The 15,858-nt window shown below is 55.4% G+C and overlaps 1 protein-coding gene across 1 annotated transcript in view; it reads right to left on the minus strand.

The window, feature by feature from the left end:
• Positions 1 to 15,858, minus strand: part of SDK1 (sidekick cell adhesion molecule 1) — a 744,542-nt gene that overhangs the window by 84,514 nt on the left and 644,170 nt on the right. The gene's annotated exons all lie outside the window — the stretch shown is intronic.

The following is a 15,858-nucleotide window of genomic DNA, read 5'->3' on the forward strand; positions in this document are numbered from 1 at the left end:
CCTGCCCAGCCCCACGGGGCCCGAGTGGCTGGGTGTCCCCAGAGAGGGTCCAGAGCTGTTTCCCCTGCCGCGCCTCCTGCTTCCACCCTGACCCCTTCTGCCCAAACGCACGCCTAAGATGCCACCGCTGGCTGGGCCTCTGGATGTCCCTGTGCAGGGGACCTGGCTGCTGCCCTGGGAACTAGCTGAGGTGGTAAAACCCGCCTTGGGGCACAGCTGACCCAACACCTTCCATCCTGAACCCCGCCTGTCCCTTGTCCTGCCCAATGCTCTGCTGCTGATTTTATTCCCTGTCCGTGAACTCCCTCCAGTCAGCTGGCCAGGCGGTGTTCTCAGCCCTTCCAGGACCACCCGGCCTGACCCTGAGCCACACCTCTCCTGATCCCCGTCCTCGTCCGAGCGGCTTCTAGTCCTGCCCAAGCCAGTCTGACCGCCCTGCTTGTGCTGCCTGCCCTGTGGACCAATGGACCTGACCCCGCGAGAGAGCAACAGTGCAGGTGGGGGGCACTGGTCACCAGCTGCCGGGGAAGCCCCCCGAGTTCTCTGCAGGTCCCTGCACCCCGTCCAGGCAGGTGCTGGGCCTGCGCAGGCCTGGGGGGTCGGGGGCCCGGGGACACCTGCAGACGGAAGGCTGTGGGCATGGAGAGCCTCAGGCCAAGCAGGCGGTGCCGAGGTGGGCCGGCCAGGGCCCCGTGCAGGTGACACCCACAGACGGCTTCAGGGACAACACAGGAAACGCGCTCGTGACGTCTGCAGATAAACCAAGCTGGCAGGCGGTCATGGGGGCAGGGGGGTGGGTGGTGGCATGAGGATTTAGAAGGACCTTGGTGGACTGGAGACATGCAAGACCAGAAGGGGACAGCAAACATGGGGCCGGGCGGTGTGAGTCCCAGAGAAACGAAACACAGAACTCTAACCCTCTTCATTCACAGCGTGAAAGCGGCTCGGCAGGTCCTCCAGCAAACCCAGAACCACCATGCGACCCAGCAACCTTGCTTCTGGGTCTACACCCCGAAGAAGTGCAAGCTGGCTCTCCAACCTTTGCATGCACACGTTCACGGACGCCCTGCTCACAGCAGCCCAGGGGGGAGCACGCAAGTGCCCGTCGACAGGCAAACGGCGGTGCAGCCCCAGGACGGAGGCTGCCCGGCCACAGGAGGGGCGGAGCGCTGACCCCTGCTGCACCGCAGGCGGGCCTTGAAGGCATGATGCCGAGAGCAACCAGACCGGGAGGCCACAGGCCGCGTGATCCCATCTCATAAAATACCCAGGACAGGTGGACCCGCAGGAGCAGAAAGCAGACGGCTGGGTGCCAGGGCGGGGGAGGTGGGTGCAGCATCGCCTCGGGAGCCTGGAAACATTTCAGCCCCAGGTGGGGGTGGAGGCTGGAGTGGAGGCACCAATCCGTGAACCATACACTTTGACGTGGTCAACTTTATGTTCGCCACAAATTTCACCTCAATGAGAAAACATCAAAAGTACAAAAGGCAGTGACCATCCAAGAACATGGTGGGGAAAAGATCAGGATGTCAGAGCGGGTACTGAGCTCAGGGGGCAGCTAAGCAGCGAGCAGCTGGAGGGGCAGGGACGTCGGGAGGAGGGCGCCCGGGGCCCAGGTCTCCCTGCCGCAGCACGTGACCCCACAGGAAGTGCTGTGGGCTGGCTGTGTGGCTTTTGTTCTGAAGAATGTAGCCTACAACTGTAGGGCTGGGGTACCCCAGTCACATCCCCTCCTGTCTACCGCTCTCTTTTAAAAGACCTGGATTTGAACGGAGGCCACATCATCGGGGCTCAGGTGGGTGTTTCATGGCCACGTGGACCCGTCGGCCATTCTCCCCACGGGCCCATCTGTTGTGACTCAAGAGCATCACACAGTCTCAACACCTGAACCTCCCGAAAACACGTCCGCCCTCTGCTCTTCTCCACGAAGCCAGTGACGTCCTTAGAATCTGGACTGAAACCGGGCCTTCGGGATGAAGTCCTTGGAATCTGGACTGAAACCGGGTCATAGGGATGCCTCCGTGAACAGGACCCCCCCGCCCCCAAAACTGGCCACAGAAGGCGATGCCCTAATTCCATGCCCTCTGGCACCTTCCGTGAGCCCGATGAAGGGCTGGTCATGCCCAGGCTCGCTCAGACACGGTGCCCGGCAAAGGTTCCCAGTGCTCGTGAGTGAGGGAGCAGCGGGTGGTGCGGGGCTTGGGGAGAGCACCCGAGGGGCAGTCTGGAGCCCGGAGAGGCAGGGGGCCGCGAGCAGACGGCTGCGTCGGGCGTGACGCTGGTCAGAAGGGTGACGCACGGGACCTCCAGGCCTGCGGTTTCTGCAGCTTTGCACCTCAGTTGACAGCGTCTGGGCCGGACCCTGACGAGCGAGTCAGATGTCATCAGTGGCCTTCAGACAGAGGGGCCTCGGGCGGTGCTCACTCACAGGGCCCCGGCCTGCCTCCCGCTCGGGGAATGCGGTGTTCCTGGGCCACAGGTGTGGGCATGGCCGGTCCCGTAGCGGAGCCTCGAAGCTGCAGCAGAAGCCACCTGCCGCATAGTCTGCGTCCTCACTGTCCGCCCACCCTGTCCGGGCCCCCCGCGGTTGTGCATGCCCCCCACCTTCACCTGCCACCGCCTCCTTCCTGAGGCGTCTTCCCTGCTTGTTGTCCCTCGTCCCACAAGCCCCCGAAGGGGATTCGGGGTCTGGCTCACCACTGAAGCCCCAGCACCCTCACCGGGGTCTAGCCCAAACTCGGGGCCTGACTGGTCAGCTTATTAACATACGGATGAATGTGTTAATACAAACAAACGTGCACGATTTCAAAATCAGCATTGAGACGGGCTGCCCAGCGCTGAGCTCCAAAACTACGATCGGAGAACGCAACTGTGACTCCAGACCTGGGGGTGGAGGGTCGAGCTTCGTTACAAGCGGTTTACACGTGGAGTAAAGAGAGGGGGCGCTTCTCCGCCAGGAGCCAAGGCCTGTGTTTCCTGCTGGGCTCCTCAGGCTCTCCACTTAGATTCCAAGACCGTCAGGAAGGAGCGTTCTAGAAGCAACCAGCTCTCACTAATGATGCGCTGGGCAGGGGGTGCGGGGGAATTCTTTAAACATAAAACAATCAGAGCTCGACGGGGAGGCTGGGGTTTTGACGATTTTTTTTTTTTTTTTTTTGCTTCTTTTTCTTTTAAAGCTTACAAACAGCATTTTGCAATACTTAGGACGAGAGCAGAGATGCCATACATCTCAAATGCTGCTCAGCGGGGGGCAGTCGTGAGCATCCACAGAGAGCCCTGCGTCCTGTGCTGAAGCCCCAGGAGTCGCAGCCTTCTTCCTCCTCTGGGTAGGGCTCTGGGCTGCTGTCCCCAACCCCGGTAGGCACTTGGCACCCGCGACCCAGGAGGCGGGGCTCCTTCAGACCCGCCTGCCCTTTGAATGCCTGGGGTCCCAGACCCTCCACCCCTGCTGAGTGGGTTTTTCATCAGGGTTGCCGAGTTGCCTGCCCTGGGAAGCCCCTGCCTCTGATAAGTCAGGTGGAAACCAGCCCGCAGGGCAGGACCTCCGGTGTCCCCGCTACCCGTGGCCCTGATGAGCTCAGCATCCCAGGGGCTGGGGATCGATGCCCACTCAGAGGAGAGGCATTAACCTCGTCCACAAGGGGATGGTGAGTGGAGAGGGGGCACGTGGAGCTGAGGTGTGGGCAGGGAGGGGAGAGGAAGAGGGGGCCCTGTTCTTATGCAGAGTGGAGGAGAGAGAAAGCTCCAGAATCCATGCCATGGAAGCCTGCTGAGCCGAACCCCGGAGTCAGCAGGAAAACCTGACTGTCCAGCAACCTGTGGTCTGAGCAGCGTCCCCACACCCGGCTGCCCAGAGAGGCAGCTGGGGGCATGGAGGAGGGGGGGGTCAGATGGGCCGCCCCGCTGGCACCGCTGGCAGATTGCAGCACAACCAGGGCGGGACTCAGACCTGGAAGGGACTCAAGGCCAGTTCCCGAAGAGTCTGGGCAGCCTGCGACCCTAATGAGCTCCCCGCCCACCCCGCACTGCCTGACGCCAGCTTGTGCCGAGGTTCCTGCTGGGAAGCGGCCCTAGGCTGGCTTCCTCCTGAGAGTTGGTGATTCATTTACTTTTTAGCTATTTCATATTCCTTCTGTCTTCAGAGGCAGGAGGATTGTGACGCGACCGTTCCAGAGGCTCAGGGCTTTGTCCCCGGCCCCCGCACCAGTGAACAGCCCTGGCGACCGCAGATTCGAGCCCGGCTCACCGCCCTGGCCCCACGGATGGCCCAGGGCCTTCTCCGCTGCCCAGCCTCCCTTCTCTTACTTCCCCCCGGGTGCTGGAGTTTCTACCACTTTATTCACATTCCCGCTGAAATATCCTCCTAGGAACCAGTTTTTCCATAAAGTCCCCCCATCCCAAGAAGAGGCTTCTCCTGGAAGCCACTGTGGACCCAGGACTGTTCCTGCACTGGGGGCCCCTGGGGGCCTGCCTTCCTTGAGTCTGTAGACCCACTGTGTGTGGCCTGAGCCCCCCACCCAAGAGCTGCTCTATGACTCGGGGTGGGGAGGGAGGTGTGGGACCAGCCTCAGCCCTTCCCTCTGCGTCTCCCTGGAGCCGCCGAGGGAGCCGGGCACCCAGCTCCCGCTCAGCCCTCACGTGAAGCTGGCCTCCCACGGTCCTCCACAAGCGCTGGGGGGACGGTTCTGTGTCTGTCGCTTCTCTCATTTACACATCCCCTCTCTAGGGCAAACAGGACTGCCCGCATCTCCACACACCCTGCGTGGGTGTCGTACCACTTGCTAAGACCCTGAGATGCCGGCGAGGGTTGGGCGCCATCACTGATGAAGTGCGGTGGGGTAGGAGTCTGGGGGGCTGGGAAAGGGGTAGGAGCCCGAGAAGCCGCGCCTCCTGCTCACGTGATGCGGGCACCTGGCCTTGGAGTGGCGACCACAGGACAGCCCTGAAGGCCCACCGGGAGACGCTGACGGGGGAAGCGTGCAAAGCTCTGGGACACCCTGGCTCGAGCTCAGAGACAGGGAAAGTCAGGTTCTCAGGAACACAGCCCCCTCAGCAAGGCCTTGCAGGCCTCACATCGGCTCCCTCCTCCCCTCCGGTGCCTGCTCCCATCACTGCCTGCTCATGCCCAGCCGCCCACCCACACTGCGGCTCAGCCTTCCCCGCGTGTACCAGGCACAGCTCTCGCTCTGTATCAAAGACCTGGACACTGGGGCCTTGCCGACCCTGCAGGCACCACCCCTCCCCGGGCAGCTGGGTCCTAGAGACAGTAAACAGCTCAGCCGCGAGCACGCCTCCCTGTGCAAACCGGCCAACCCAGAGCCCACCGCCCACACCTCCTCAACGGGCTCCCAGCCTTTGGGCCACCGTCCACCTGTCCTCTCCACCCTGGGCAGGTTGCACGCAATGGGGACGGGCCCTGTGCCCTGGAGCCTGCGGGGAAGATCCAGACCAGCCAGTCCTCAGCTGCCCACCCCGCTTTGTCCACTCCTCCCGCAGAAACCTCAGTGAGGTCTCTGGTCTGTACTGCCCCTCCCTCCCTCTGCCTCCAGCCGCCCGGGGGTCTCCCCGTGCGGCCCTGCTGGCATTGCGTGCCCCCTCCTCTCGGGAACCGTGAGTAACAAACGATCTTTCCAGGCAGACATCTCCTGACCCCTGGCTTCACTCTACCCAAATAATAATAAAATTTATATTTTAAAACAACTGGGGGCCATGCGCCTGTCACTCTGCTATTTTCTCTGCTTGGAGTGTCCTGCTCCCCATCAAACTACAATAAGTTCACCTCCTACATGGAGCCGTCCCTGATTATCCCACTCTGTTACCCATTTTATTTCCAAGGCTGTCTTGGCAACGCTTTTTTTTTTTTTCCCCCATAACAGTTCTCACAAGCCTCATTTTATTATTACATCTCAATCATTCCTCCTACCCCCTCCCCCAGTTGTGGGTTTCTAGAGGTGGGGACTGAAAGCTTTCCATCTTTGTAATCTAGTATGTGGCATGAGTCTGGAGACCAATGTGACAGGAGGGGCTCAATATGTGTTTGCTGGATGAATGGATGACTGGAAGAAGCAAATAGAAAACCTAATGACGGGAAAAGTGAAACGTATAAGCAAATCTAAAATCCCAACAAGAGAATCAGGATGGAAGAATCTGAGCGGTTCTCAAAAAGAACAGGAAAACATAACTCCCGTAAAATTTAATTCAGTTTGACAGGGGTGATTTATACGGACGTTGACCTCTATTTCTTGAAAGAGACATTTGTCATAAAGCGCTTCCCTCGGTTGTACTTGAGTTGTCCCTTAGACTGCAGTATCGCCTTCTCCTGTGGTATGTTAAAAAGTCCCGTAATAGGGGGAACTAAAAGCACTTGATAGACTTAACGAACAAAAAAGCCACTTCAAACCACTCATCTTGTACAGTCTTCCCACACAAGTCGAGAAATAAGAGGAAAGTCATCACAAGGGTGTTATTATGGACAATCAAGCAAACAATAAACACTGTGAAATATCTGCATGCGCACGTCATTGTCGCCCATCCCCGCGCACGTACGCGCTCGGGCAGAGGCGTCACACCGGAACCCAGCTGTCCCCATCTCGGCAACTCTACCTGATGGCCGAGCCACTCCTGAAGGAGCCGTCAGTGATGACGGCCCTCGTATGCACACGTGACAGACCGCTCAGGAAAAATGCTGCTCTTTTCCTTCCTATTATGAGAAAGAAACTCCACCACAGTGAAGGCTTAGACAACTGAAACCTTGACAGCCCCTTGTCGGAAGGGCGGCAGACGGCACTGACACCACCCATGACGAGGGAAGGAGGAGATAAAATCAGCGATTAGAAATCCCCAACTCCAGAGCTCGAGGTGATGAGACGAAGAACATCTGACCTGTGACCCTGCCAGAGACAGAACACGCCCTGGGAGGTGGCAGGCAGCCAGGTGGACAGATACACGGGCAAAGGATGGACAGTCTCCTGGGGGCGGGCACCGGGAGCGGCCGGATGTGGCCTGGTCCTGGTTCCATGTGCATAGACTCCCCCACGAGCTCCTGGACGCTCTGGACGCTCAGCTGACTCAAGCCAGGCCGGCTTCTGGCCGCGGGAGCCGCTCCTCCCGACCAGCACCCCTCCGCCCCCGCCAGGGACGCGGGCCACCCCGGGTCTCTGACTGGAGACCACGGAAGTCCAGCACCTCCCGAGCCGAGCGTCAGCAGGACGCTGCCCTCGGGTCGGCAGGTGGGCCTGGCCTGGCCTGGCAGCTGGCTTGACGGCAGTACTTTCCGGGCCGAGCCGTGCACTCTGCACAGCCCATCCCAGGAGCACTCCCAGGGCAAGGACAGTCCTTCCTTGGACCCACGCTGCCGCAGGCCGCTCTCTTTGAGTCCAAACACTTGCCTTGACTTGCACAGTTTTCTCATCTGCTTGTGTTTATTAAGTGCTCAGTACATACAAGCCGGCATGGAGGCTCTCAACGCGGTGTCCTTCTCCCAGCATTATCCTGAGGTAGCCAAGCCCCCGAGGCCACAGGACTCGTCCAGCTTTCTCTGGGGAAGCGTGTCGGCCAGCAGGAGAGGAAACAAAGCCTGGATCCCGTCCTCGGGGGGGTGGTAGCGGGAGACAGAGCCTCCGTCCACCCCCCGACCTTCTCTGCGGAAGGAACGTGCGTCTCCACCTGCCAGCCCTGTGCCCTGCCGACTGCCTCGGGCCTCTGCAGGCACCCTGCCCGGGGGCCCCGGGCACCGGCCCTCCACCCCAGCTTCTCTTTAGTTACCGAGACCAGCGCTCAGAGGCCATGCTGTGTTTTATGAGCATATAACGCTCCCCGAAACTGTTCCCGTTGAGAGAATGGCTACTATTATGCACAAATACACACTAAGTGAGCTTTTTTTTTCTTTCCTCTTTCTGATGGAAACAGTTTTTATCTGCACCCAGGAGCTACCACCAGCATCTTCATGGCAGAAAACCATGCTCAGAGCAGGCTTGGGAGCAGCTGGGGTGACTCTGGCTATTAGAGCTCAGCCCACGGCTGTGATGGGGGTTGGGTGCAGGGGCTCCGGGCGGGTGGGCAGGCGGGCGCGGGAGCAGGGAAAACACGTGCCGTCTGCAGTCTCTCCTCTCCTGGTGTGCCGTGAAAATGTGGGAAGAGAGGCTGTGCTCACTCTCCAGTCAAAGGTTACTAATTAAGTGAAGCATTATCAGGGCCAGAGTTACCTGGGGAAACGGCTGTTTACAATATTATTAACCCACATCTGGGCATCAGCTTATTTCAGGGCCTTTCAAGGGGGCTCCTCCCCCTTGATGATGACCCCAATGATGAGGGTCTTTGATTCCACAGTTCGCCGGCAACAACCCCAAGGACGCAACCTTCTCAGCACACTTAAAAGCAGTCAGAATTCAAAAGAAACTTCTGCAAAGATATGGATCAGAGGAAGAAGAGCAGAGGCTATCCCATCATGAAGCATTTGGCATAGCCTGGTCCTTGCTCCCAGAGGCTGCCCGGCTGCCCTCTGCCCTCCCTGGCCATCGGCCGTGGTCCCTGTGGGGTGGGCCAGGATGCCACCCCCTCTGTGGACCTCCACAGCCACGTGAGTGGACTCAGGCCTCCTTCCTCAGCCAGCACCCTGAGCAAGCCTCTATAAATCACCCCCCTGCTTTCCACGCAATGAATCGCTAAGTGGCCCGCGTGTCCCTGAGTCTCATTACTCCGGGGATCCCAGCCCGCGGCCAGGCACAGGGCAGGAGGCGGTGACTGCTTCTCGGATGAGCGGCCGGGTGAGTGCAGAGAGCAGCTGCCTGGGCTTGACCCGCATCCATGTGAAGGGAATGAGGTGTGGAATGTTTCAGAAGGCTTCATATACCCCACTCATGGTCTCCAGGGCCCCAGTGTGCTGAGTTTAGGAAGTGTGGAGCCTGCCTGGGCCAAGGAATGTGCCCAGACATTCTCAGAGGAATAGCGGGGGTGCACCGAGGCTTCCTGGGGGGCAGTGTGACGTGGACACGGGCTCCCCTGCTCTGAGGCACTGATGGGTTTCTCAGAGGAGACTCTGCTCGTAAAGTCTCTTGTGTCCACAGAACACGGAGCCATGCACTTCCAGGATATGCAAACATGCCCACACGTCCCGACGCTCCAGCAGCCCGCGAGACGGCTGCTGTCAGTCCTGCTCTGCAGCAAAAGCACCTGAGCAGACGACTCACCAAGAGCTGCCCAGACAGGAGGGTGGAGCGGGGGCTCCAGGCCCAGCCTCTCTGGTCCCGAAGCCTGTGCTGACAGCCTCTGCATCACCAACAGGGTCGTTCTCCACACCATGTGTCCTCGGGGGCCTTGTCCGCGGCCCCTCCCCCGGGGTGAGTCGGAGGGCGATACGTGGAAGGTGATGACGGCCAGGAAGGCGGTACTGATACAGGAGAGGGGTGAAGGGGTCTCTCGAAAGGTCTCAGAGGCTGCGGGTCTGTTCACTCTCCGGACAGGGCCATGTGTGTATTAGCAGATGAGCGGGGTGGGTCGGAGTGCATTCTGCCTTCAGTCTGAGATAACTGAACACAGGCCTAGCAATGAAGGGCCTTCCAAGACCTTAAAGAGATGCCTATTCCTTCATTACTCTTATTTTTTTTCCCACTGTGCTGGGTCTTTGCTGCTGCACGGCTTTCTCTAGTTGTGGCGAGTGGGGCTACTCTCTAGATGTGGTGCGTGAACTTTGCGCTGTGGCGGCTTCTCTCGTTGTAGGGCATGGGCTCTAGAGCATGGTCTTGGCCCACAGGCTTGGCTGCTCCACAGCATGTGGGATCTTCCCGGATCAGGGATCAAACCCATGTCTCCTGCATTGGCAGGCAGATTCTTTGCCACTGAGCCACCAGGGAAGCCCCTTCACTGAGTTTTGAATGGACCTCGTGCTGTAGCATGCCTTTGAGGCTACTTAGGAGCAGTTCATAAATAAATGCAGGATTCGTTTGCCCCAAAGTGGACATCCATGCTAATCTTCGCCACATCATTGTGAGATTTTCTTGGGATAACTTAGTATATGAATGAAAACCAATTCTGACTAATTTGATCAACAGGATGGATGAGCACAGCACACACCTGTGGCCGTCTGCTGACAGAGTCAGTGCAGAGGATTGAGGAGAGTGGTGTCTTGTCTGCCAGGCAGGAGGGGCATCACAGAGGCCGAGTGTGTGTCAGCTCTAGGATGGGGGTGGCTCAGGGCGCCCCAGGCACCAAGTGATGAAATGTCAACACTTATCCTCCAGTCTCCTCTTGGCCAGGAAAAGTCTGTAATCCTTACCCCTGTGGGTTGGATCCAAGTTTCTTTTTATAGATGAACATTTACTTGCTAGGAACATTGTAACACAAATGGTTCAGATAACGAGTTTCAAGGGAAAACATTTCCTTTCTGGTTTTGAAGTTCCAACCATCTGTACTAGCAGAATTTTCAGACTTGCTGAGTTAATATTAAAATATTTTAGACAAACTATTTTGGAGGGACTTCCAGTTCTGAAGATTCGGCAGACATATAACCTCCCACCCGAGAGCCAGAGCAGAGCTGGACAGAGTGTAAGAGACACATGAGCGATGCACAGCTGAGCGTATGGGGGAGAAAGGTATGTGCCTGGAGGCCAACAGAGTGGGAAGTGAGGCAGCAGGCAAACTGGCCGTGAAGTCTAAGCAAGTGCTGACTGTAGGAAAAGATGCCAATAGGCATCACAGCCTTTGGAGATACAGGAAAAAAGGTGGGACTGAAATGCTGGGCACAGGTATGACTCCATTGGAATTAAGAATTTTAGAATCTTGTATCACTGGGAGGAAGAGAGAGATAATGGCTAACTTTAGATTTTGATAGCTTAAGTTTGCAAGCCAAAGTTTTCAGGGCCACCTTCACTCTTCCTTCCAGAAGCACAGTGCAAAGGAGCCCAGTCAGGAAGGTGGGCAGAGAAAGTGTCCAAGCAGGGTGGTCATCTCAGAGGATCAGCCACACACGGGGGATTCAGCAAGGAAGTAAATAGAATGAGAGCACCCGGGGAAAAGTCAGGCTGGCGTCAGTGTGGGAGTGGATGAGTGAAGGATGGTGCTGAACTGTGTGCATCCCTGGTGGCTCAGACCATAGGGAATCCGCCTGCAATGTGGGAGGCCTGGGCTTCATCCCTGGGTCGGGAAGAGCCCCCGGAGAAGGGAATGGCTGCCCACTCCAGTATTATTGCTTGGAGAATCCCATGGACAGAGGAGCTTGGCGGGCTACAGTCCATGGGGTGGCAAAGAGTTGAACACGACTGAGCTACTAACACTCACACACGTGCGTGCGCACGCACACACACACACACACACAGTGAACTGTATTTGGAGGTGCTGCTGTGAGCCAGCATGTCTCAGCTTATGTAGACAGACACACAGACCCGGGGGCAGACCTGTGAGCAGGGTCTGGGAGAAGTGACACCCCAGGAGCCGTGAGCACATCCAGTGCCCAGGTCTTGGTTTCTAAATACCACTCTCTGCAGAAAAGATCCAAAGTTCCTCAGAGAAATGGCTGAGAAAGAAGAGGAAGGAGTGAGATGAGCTAGACCATCTTGTGCCAGAAAGTAAGGAGGGCCTTGGAATTACCAGAACTTGTGAAAAGGACACAGAAGCCAGCTGGAGGGAGAGCCTCCCGCACTGACATAAGTAATGATCGAAACGGATTATAATCTGTCATGTAAAATAGGAACCCACGAGTCCACACTGAGGTAAGCAAACAAGTGAGATGAGAAAGCTTAAAAAAAAAAAGCAAAACAATAAAAGTCCAGTCAATAAATGCAGAAGAAAGGATTGAATTAGAAAGGTCACAATTGGGCGCCTCATTATACTAGTTAATTCTAGCAAGACCTAATGAGGGAATGATTCTCTAGGAGGTGAGTGGAACGGAGAATGAGACTTTCACACAATCTGGAAGCATCTCCCACAGAATACTCACTCATTGTGCAGGGGAGAGAATCGGGTGAGAAAGCCAGCCCCACCACAGACGGGCCTTTCCACGTCTCGTTAGCACAGCACGGTGCAGTGCCAAGCGGCAGCACCACGTGGGTGACATTCTGAGCAAAGATGCATAATCTGGGTCTAATCATGAAGAAATACATGGATCCAAATTGAGGGATATTCTAGGAAATGAACGGCCTGTGATCTTTGACATTGTCAAAGTCAAGAAAGGCGAGGAATGACCGAGGAACTAGTACAGGTGACGGGGAAGGACAGACAGGACAGCCAGGTGTGACGCGCGGTCCTGGGCTGGAGCTTTTTGCTACTGAGGACATTTAGGGACAACTGACAAAACTCAGATGGAGTGTTTGGGTGAGTGGAGGGTTGTTTCTTTGTGGTATTCTAGCAACTTTTATGCAGTTTTGAAATATTTTCAAGGTGAAAGGTAAACATGAATTCAGGGCAGTGCCAAACTTTTAAGAAGCGGCTACAGGCTGACGGTGCGCTAGCGGTGAGCACTCTGAGCTGTGGACCTGCCCCGCTGGGGCTGCTCTGAGACGCTGGGTGCAGCCTGGGGAAGCGGCAGGGAGCCCGTCTGGATCGTCCTCCTCAGGGAACCGGAGCCTCAGAACCTCCAGGCAGAGACCTGAGAAGAGGCTGGATCACTGACACAGCCCCTCCAGGCCCCGCACAGGGGCCTCCAAGACAGGACCCGAGCAGGAGACATGGTAGCTCTTAATCTGCTGTGTCACCCGGGGGACCTACGTCATCTTGTTTATGTACAAATGGGAAGGTGCCTGGACCTCAGACCTGGAGATGCTCATGAACTGATTTGTGTGTGTGTGGGTGGGTGGGGTGTCTGGGTGCTAAAATCTGCCCACCCGCTAATACACAGCTGGGATGGAGAACCCCAGGAATCTTAGGAAGATGATCTCCAGGTTCCTGTCTGTGCTGGCGAGGTTGGGGTGTCAGCACCCCTGCCTCTCACCTCCCCCTTCAGAGCAATCACAACATTATTTATGAAAACTGGTGAGAAAGTAAACTTGATTTTCAGAGCCAAACCAACAGCCAGAAAAGGCCAAGTTCACTTATGAACATGGATACAAAAATCTTAAACTCAAATTGAATCAAACACTATAAACATCAAATTGTGTTTATCTCAGAAACACTGGGACTAGCGAACATTAGAACATCAACCTAAATCATCTTACCAACAGACAAAAGATGAAAAAACACGAACAACTTGATAGATGCAAGACATAGTTTGACAAAATTACACTTCTTTATGATTTTTTTTTTAATCCCAAAATTCCCCAAAGCAACTCCTAGCAAAGCAGGATTAGAAAAGAATTGTCTTAACCCAATATAAGTTAGCTGTAAAAACAAAATACCAAAAATTCCCCACAAAACCAACCATAAATGTTGTAAATGTCAGGCTTGATAATAAAACCTTAACCGAATTTCTTTAAAGTTAGTAATAAAACAAAGGTTGTTCTATCACTGCTGTGATTCAATATGATACCGGGGGATCCAGACCGTCCATTGAGAACAATAAATAAAAAGAAACAAAAAACAGAAAGAAAGGATATGAAGGTTTCAAAGGAAGAAATAAAACTCTCAGTGGTAGCAGGTGACGTGACTTCTTTACAGAAACGACCGAAGAATTAACAAACTAATGAGAGATTCTGGGAGCTTTGGGCCGTGACGCCCTGACGCTGGGCTGGCCTATGACACCGCCGTAGCCTCAGGTGGGCACCGGGGGCCAGGCAGCTCGGGCCGCCTCCGTTCCTGGGCTGAGCTGTGCAATTCAGTCCCTCTGGTCTTGTCTGCAGGAAGGGGTCACAGTGACCTTCTCATAGTCAGTACGAGGATTAAATGAGTGAATGTGGAAAAGCGCTTAGAACACATTTGTTTTGTCGCTCAGTCACGTCTGACTCTTTGCGACCCCATGGACTGTAGCCCGTCAGCCTCCTCTGTCCACGGAGTTCTCCAGGCAAGAATACTGGAGTGGGTTGCCATATCGTCCTCCAGGGGATCTTCCCGACCCAGGGATCAAACCCACAGCTCCTGCGTTACAGGCAGATTCTTTACCATCTGAGCCATCAGGAAAGCCCATGAATACTGGGGTGGGTAGCCTATTCCTTTTCCAGGGGATCTTTCCAACCCACCCAGGAATCAAACCAGGATCTCCTGCATTGCAGGCCGATTCTTCACCAGCTGAGCTACCAGGGAAGCCCAAGAACACATGAGAGTTGATTAAATTAAAAAAATAAAATTCCCAAATCAACTGTGATCCTACAGGCCAGCAACAGTCAGAAAAAGCCATTTCGGATGCACTGCTGAGTCACTTCAGTCGTGTCCGACTCTGTGTGACCCTAGAGACGGCAGCCCACCAGGCTCCCCCGTCCCTGGGATTCTCCAGGCAAGAACACTGGAGTGGGTTGCCATTTCCTCCTCTAATGCATGAAAGTCAAAAGTTGAAGTGCAAGACGCCCATCAACCCTCATGCCGGCCTTGCGACGGCACGCTGACCCTGTTTATAGGTGAGGACCCTGAGGCTGGCACAGGAGTTAAACATGCCCAGGACCCCGGAGCTGGGAAAGGGGGCAGGAGAAGGGGGCCAGGGCGGCTGGTACAAAATCCACATTCTTCCTATCATGGCTTTCGGGGCACACTGATTTCCCCCCAGCTGCCCTGCCTTTTGAGGAGCAGAGTGAAGGTAAGAAGAGAGAGCCCAGTGCTTTTCCTAAGAAGAAAACACCTGATGAAAATAGACGTATTATGGAAAGACGTGCTGTGTTCGTGGATAGCAAGACTCGACGTCATGAGACGTGAGGAAGGTGAGAAAAACGCCACCTAAGTCAGGCAGTGCGTGTGCGGGCGTGTGCGCGTGTGTGGGCGTGTGCGCGCCTGCGTGTGTGTGATGGTGGGGGTGGTGAAGACCTTACCACACACTGAAACACATTTTGAAGTCTTGCTAATTAAACAATGTGCAGCTACTTCATGAACAGCCAGACTAATAGAACAGAATAAAAATTTCAGAAACAGACCCACGTGCTCATGGGAATTTAATGCTACAAATGAGGAGGGGGGAGAAATGGACTTCTTAATAGACGGCTTTGAGACAATTACACAGCTACTTGCAAAATCATAAAATATGGATTCATATCATTCATATAAAAGAACAAATTCCAAATGCATGGAGACCTAAATGCAAACGTGGAATCACAGAAGTGGTGGTAAAAACTGGGTGAATTCCTTTATGATCTGAGAATGAGGAAAGCTGTTCTATCTAAGACCTCTATGCTCAAATGCTTGCAAGAAAAGACTGATAAATTAAACTTCAATTTTTTTTGGCATGGCAAAAAATTCTATACATAGTTGACAGAAATGCAACATGTACGACCTGCAGCAGAAAGCTTTGGTAATGTCTAGAAAGTTTACACTCCCTGTTGGTCCTGAAATCCCATTCCTAGGGATGGAGCCGAGACTCAGCCGCATAAACACAGAAGGAGTGTGCGAAAGGCTGAGAGCAGACTTTAGGCGGAAGAAGGCCCCCTGCAAGCGTCTCCCCTAACCCGGAGGTCTGTGCCCTGAACCCTGGGGCTTGCAGGCAGGTCACCCCACATAGAGGGACTCTGCAGACGTGACTAAGGTTAAGAGCCTTGAAATAGGGAGATTATCCTGGATTATCTGGGTGGGTCTAATCGACCCTGAAAATGCAAGAGAGAGGCGGGAGAGTGGGTCAGGGAGAGAGACGAAAGAGACAGTGGCAGCCTGAGAAGGACCTGTCCCCCCCCACCACTGGCTCTGCAGGTGGAGAAAGGGACGTGGGGACTCTTGGAGCTGGGGATAATGATGCCTGGCTCGGTCCCAGGACCTCAGCAAGTGGGCACTGCCAACAGCCTGGACAAGCGAGGGGAG

The sequence above is a fragment of the Bubalus kerabau genome, chromosome 23 (assembly GCF_029407905.1).
Source record: "Bubalus kerabau isolate K-KA32 ecotype Philippines breed swamp buffalo chromosome 23, PCC_UOA_SB_1v2, whole genome shotgun sequence".
Classification (NCBI taxonomy): domain Eukaryota; kingdom Metazoa; phylum Chordata; class Mammalia; order Artiodactyla; family Bovidae; genus Bubalus; species Bubalus kerabau.